This window comes from Galeopterus variegatus, unplaced genomic scaffold, assembly GCF_000696425.1.
Source record: "Galeopterus variegatus unplaced genomic scaffold, G_variegatus-3.0.2 Scaffold5920, whole genome shotgun sequence".
Taxonomy (NCBI): Eukaryota; Metazoa; Chordata; class Mammalia; order Dermoptera; family Cynocephalidae; genus Galeopterus; species Galeopterus variegatus.
Genome location: NW_007732031.1, coordinates 24,298 through 30,833, shown reverse-complemented (window position 1 = coordinate 30,833; position 6,536 = coordinate 24,298). Strand labels below are relative to the sequence as shown.

Here is a 6,536-nt window from a genome sequence, read left to right as displayed (position 1 = left end):
AAATAAACAGAAAGATATTCCATGTTCACGGAGAGGAAGACTCAATATTATCAGTTCTTCCTAATGTGATAGATGCAATTCCAATCAAAATCGCAGCGTTATTTTGTGCATATCAATAAACTTACTCTAAAGTTTATGCAAAGAGGCAAAAGACTCAAAGTAGTCAACACAATATTGAAAAAGAAAAACAAAGTTGGAAGACTGATAGCACCTGACTTCAAGATTCACTATAAATCTATGGTAATCAAGCAGTGAGGTTATTAGCAAAAGGACAGAAAAACAGATCAATATAACGAAATAGAGAGACCCACACAAATCCAGTGAACTAATCTTTTTGACAAGGGAGCAAAGGCAATTCAACAGAGAAAGGACAATCTTTTCAACAAATGCTGCTAGAACAACTAGATATCCACATGCAAAAGAAAATGAATATATACATAGACTTCTAAACTTGCACAAAAATCAACTCAAAATAGACTGTAGACCTAAATGTGGAATGCAAATCTATAAAGCTTCTGGAATACAACATAGGGGAAAATCTGAGACCTCAGATTTGGCAATGACTTTTTAGATACAACACCAAAAGCATAATCCATGAAAGAAAAAAACCGGTAAGCTGTACTTTGTTAAAATTTTAAACTTCTGTTCTGCAAGAGACACTCACTATTAAAGAAAATAAACAGATAAGCCACAGACTGGGAGAAAATATTTGCAAAACATAAATCTGATAAAAGACTTGTATCCAAAGAACCCTTAAAACTCAACGGTAGGAAAACAAACAACCCAATTACAAAACAAGCTAAAGATTTGAACAGATACCTCACCAAAGAAGATATACAGATGGCAAATAAGCTTATGATATACAAAGAACCCTTAAAACTCAACGGTAGGAAAACAACCCAATTACAAAAGAAGCTAAAGATTTGAACAGATACCTCACCAAAGAAGATATACAGATGGCAAATAAGCTTATGAAAATATGCTCAAAATCATAAATCACTGGGAAATTTCAAATTAAAAGAACAGTGAGATACCACTACATGAACCTACCAGAAGGTCTAAAATCCAAAACACTGACAACACCAAATGCTGACAAGCATGTGGAGCATCAGGAACTCTCATTCTTAGCTGGTGGGAGTGCAAAATTATATCACCATGTGGAAGACAACTTGGTAGATTTTTTTACAAAGCTAAATGTAGTCTTACCATTTTTTCCAGTATTTATGCTCCTAGGTATTTACCAAGTAAGTAAGTTGAAAATTTATGTCCACACAAGAAGTTGCATACAATGATTATACAGTGGCTTTATTCATAATTGCCAAAACTTGGAAGCAACCAAGATGTCTCTCAATAGGTGAATGAAGAAACTGGTACATATATAATTGAATATTATTCAGTGATAAAATGAAAGTTTATCAAATCACAAAAAGACATGGAGGAATGTTAAATGGGTATTGTCCAGGGAAAGGAGCCAGTCTCTAAGGCTACATACTTTTTCATACATGCATATAGTCAGTCATACTTGGCTACATACTGTGTGATTCCAACTACATGACATTCTGGAAAAGGAAAAACCATGGAGATGGTAAAATGAACAGTTGTTGCCAGGGTCTCAGGGGTAGAGGTCATTAGGGATTTTTAGGGCACTGAAATTAATCTGCATGATGTATAATGGCATATACATTATACATGTGCCAAAACCAATAGAATGTACCACACAAAGACTGGAACCTAATATAAACTACAGACTTTAGTTAATAATAACATATTAATACTGGTTTATCAGCTGGAACAAATGCACCACCCTAACACACTACGTTAATAACAAGGGAAACTGGAAGGGAAGGAGGATATGGAAACAGTATTTCTGCTCAATTTTTCAGTATACCTAAAACTGCTCTAGAAAAAAAGTCTATATAAAAAGAGAGAAGCAGCGGCCACTGCCAGAACTCATACCATTTTACCATTTACTTGAATCCAGATCAATGAAGGCAAAACCAATCTAAGGTGTTCAAAGTCAGGACAGGGCTTACCTCTGAGGGTCAGTGCCTGGGAGATAGCACACGGGAGCTTCTGGGGTGCTGGGAATGTTGTCTCTTCACCAGAATGTGGAAGGATGGGGGCTACATGGATGGATTCTATTTGTGACAGTTCACTGAGTTCTATACTTATCTGTGCACTTTCTGTTTATGGGGATACTTCAAAAAGTTCATGAAAAAATAGAATAAAAAGATAACACAAATCTTTCCAGGAACTTTTTGAAGTACCCTCCTATGTCTTATGCTTCACCATGATCCTTTTAACTTGATAAGAATGTTTTTGAAGGAAAATGTTCAATATATGTTAAGAAAAAGACCACATAGTTTTTTTTGTTTGTTTGTTTTGTTTTTGTCTTTTGTCTTTTTCTGTGTCCGGCCACGGATCGCAACCCTCAGTGTTGCCCCCGTACCGGACCGGGGACCGGCAACGGGATCGCAACCCTCGGTGCTGCTCCCGCGCCTCGCTCAGCCAGTGAGGGGGAACCGGTCTGTATGTGGGATCCGAACCCTCAGGCGGGAGCGCCACCGCGCTTCCCAAGCGGCGCACTATCCAGTGCGCCACCGGGCCGGCCCCAAGACCACATAGCTTTATAAATAGTGTTTTGTTCCCATATCATGAGACATATTTACAGAAAAGAGAAGGAAATATAAAATGTTAACCAAAGTCATCTCTGAGATGAGGGTGACATTCAGGAAGAATCCTGAATCTATTTCTGAAGCTTTGTATGACTGATGTGCATTACTTTTCTGATCTTGAAAACCATTAAAAGCCACTAAAGTAAACCAAAAAACAATCACTGGTAGCAGCTGACTATTGATCCCGTGAGCTGTCTCATTTCACTGGACCACAAAATGAAGTTTCCTTTAGTTGCAGATTTGTTGTTTTGACTTCAATTTTAAAAATTGCTATTTTCTCATTTAAGTAAAAAACAGATGGTGGAATTGCTGTCTCATTTCACTGGACCACAAAATGAAGTTTCCTTTAGTTGCAGATTTGTTATTTTGACTTCAATTTTAAAAATTGCTATTTTCTCATTTAAGTAAAAAACAGATGGTGGAATTTTTGCATTTAAACAAACTTTAATTATAAACAAAATCATATTTGAAAAGTAAAACAATTACAAGCAAATTTGTTATATAAAAAGAAACATAACAAGTTGGCACTAGTAGATAACTAACCGAAGTTACTGGTGGTATTACAAAACCTATTTAAAATCATAATTTTGCATACCCTTTGACCCAGAGATAACAAATTATTAGGAAATTACAATGAATGCAACATAGATATATATGCCCAAAGGTTAAGAATATTTGTGAAAAATGTTTACATGAGAGAGACAAAGGAAATAAACCTGAAGGGCAACAACAGGAAATAAGTAATAAATTTTAATATGTCTGTGTAAGAAAACATTCTCTAGCCATGTAAAATAGATACTACGGAGAATGTTTAACGGCATGAAAAAAGCAGGTTACCTGGACTGGAGCAACAGGCATGGGTGGGATACACCCCGGCTTCAGGACTGCAGTTACCACCAGTGGGCCGATGGGGGAGGGGACGCTGACTATACACAGAATATTCTCTCATTACTGTCCTCTGAATGTTTGAAACATTGCATAACCATTTTGATGCACATTTTTTCCTTATGTGTGTACATTGTGTGATGTATGCCTAAAAGAGTGGAAGTTAAAAACCTAAAAAGTTTAAAATTGAAACGTTAACAGATGTTGTCTCTGAATGATTTTACTTTTTATTTCTCCTAGTTGCTTTTCTGCAGTCATTTCTTACTTTCTACAATGAACATAAATTATATAATTTATACTAAGAGAAATGCTCTTTTTTAAAAAAGAAACTTACAGTGGTAATTGGCGTAAGAATAAAAAACACAATACTTTTGTGATAATGGCAAAGAATAGTTCCTTTTGCATGTAAGGGAGTCCAGTGTAAAGGGACTAGACACAGATCTACACCATGGATGAGACAAATGACACCTAACAAGCAACGGGGGCAGAGGGGTGGGCGTGTGCTGCTCAAGACTGCGCTCTGGAAGAGCCACAGACAAAGTGTGCGCGTCTGTCACATCTGAATAGATCTTCCTCTCACATGATCATAAACTCATGGTGTGGTTGTATCTCATTTAGCCAGTACATCAGAGAACGAGGTAACTGAAGTTCAGTGTGTAAAGCTAAAATACTTTTAAACAGTGTCATATATTCTGCTTTACTAAACAAACACTTACCAAATATTGTCACCACGACGTTCAAGCCCTCAAGTACATCCATTTGTTGAAATCGTCTTCGGTTGATCAGAGGATATACCTTCCCTTGGCCACTTCTGTCCAGCAGCATCCGGCCACTCTCTGCAGCCACTAGCAAATTCACTCCTGTTTCAAGGATACAGAAAGGCGTAAATTTTATGCTCTGCTTGGCAAATAGCTAGGCTGTATAGAAAGGATAACACCACCTATTTGGAAAAGAGTTCAGCTTCCTTAATTCACCTAGAAAAATAAACTCTTAGAACAGTCACAGGTTAAAGCAACCAAACCTGTAAAACGCTGCCATATATGAGTGACAGTGACCTATTTATTCAGATATAAGAAAGGATATAAGGGAAAGAATGAGGAAGACCTTAATTTCCTTCACAATCATCAGTTTCCAATTCTTCAGTTCCCCCAGAATGCTGTGAACCCACTATCTCTGTGGCTTTACAGAGTCTACATTTAATTTGCCACATTAGATGCCTGAACAAAACTTCATTCGATACCATGGTCTCTTCATGCTTCCTTTATCTTTATTTTCACTGGCAAACTTCAAATTCCTAAGTTTGAGATTTTCTTAAAGACCACTCTCCACCATCCTCAAGAAACAACTGCACTCGGTTCTCTTGTCCCTCCATTTCTTTGGAATATTAAAATACTGTGATCTCCCCACATGATCTGTCCTAGCTCTCTGACCTGGTGTTGTCATGGTTTTCCTGCTGCTTCTGCTGTGGTGTGAAGTCTCCTTCCTGGTTTCCATGCACGTTCTCTGCATCATAAATAGAGGCATTTCTTCTGCTGGCTGGCTGATGACACTCTGCCCTGTGCTCGGGCAGCCTCTAAGAACCAGTAACTTCTCATCCCATGCTGCACCTCCCTGCTTTTCCACCCGCTACAGATTTCTACTGAAATCAGCTTCCTGACTTTTGTCATTTCTATCAACAATGCCACCCTCTCCCACGGCCACTCTGCAAAACTAGCTAAACTGGCCACTAAATCCAGTTGAGACCTCCTCTTCTGTGTCACATCCTTTCCCTTTCTTCTGCTCTCACCCTACTTTAAGCTTTGGCAACCTTATGACTGATGGATGAGACCTTATCTGAGGTAGTTAAAAAGGGTCTCTCTACTTTCTTGTGATTGTGCATCAAATTAATCCTAATCTTCCTAAAATACTCACTGAATCATGCCATGTCTTCAAAAACTATCCAACCCACATGGGAAAAGTTCCAAAAGCCTCAGTCTGGCACTTGAGACTCCCTGTCCCTTGAGCCGTATCATTCACTTATTTCCCCAAATGCTCTTGTTTCCTTGGTCTAGAACCTTCATTGCCTAAACCAACTTTGTAACAAGTACCACAGATAACCTTATACTTTATATCAGTTTGCACTGATTCCCTGAACTAGGTAATAAAGTCACGATACAAGGAATAAAGTATTTGTGCTTTTGCAAAGTGATTGCTCACCCAATATTTTCAGATAGGTGGAAAGACAGGAAAGAACATCATGGCATGCACACGTGCACATCCACCCACCCATCCACACCAGAGAATTTAAAATGACTAATGGTGAAGGCTTCAAGAGAACAGCTCTCCCAGAGCCCTGTCTCAGATCTGTGCCTGTTCCATAATGAACAGGGGTTGCCCCAACATTGGGAGGACAGTATCTACCCAAGCAATCCTTGTGAGGAAACTGGAAGCACCCTTTGGGGTCTTGGGGAAAGTGGGGAACCTGGAGTTTATAAATGGACTTAGCATCACTGCTGTCCAAACTCGAATGAGAACTGCAGCTGATGTGGACGACGGTTAGAAACGTGCCAAAGCACCACAGACTCTGAACTATCACTGAGTCCTCTGAACTATCCTGGAATCCTCAAAAAAGGTAAAAAGTGTAAAGAAAGCCTCACGAATTCTAAGGACAGACATCTACAGTTTGTGCTGATGGCCTGACCTGATAAACATCCCCGACTGAAATCTGCTTGGCATACAATGCAAGTCTCCTTCTTGCCCTTGAGGAAATATTGCACGTTTTACAAGAGCATCTGTGTGCACACACCTCCACCTCATCGCAGGTGCTTTCTGTCGAGTGTTATCTTACAAAGATAGTTTTTTAGAGCCTGACATACTATGAAATATCTTCAGAAAATCTGAAGGAAGCCTCTGGAAATTGGGCTAAAAGGGAAGCCTGAGTATTCACTTAACTACCTGCTTCTCACCTTGAGTAATCTTTAAAATAAACGTAAGTAA

At 38.8% G+C, this 6,536-nt stretch overlaps 1 pseudogene; it reads right to left on the bottom strand.

The window, feature by feature from the left end:
• LOC103605582 overlaps positions 1-6,536 on the bottom strand; it is a 36,172-nt pseudogene that overhangs the window by 13,579 nt on the left and 16,057 nt on the right.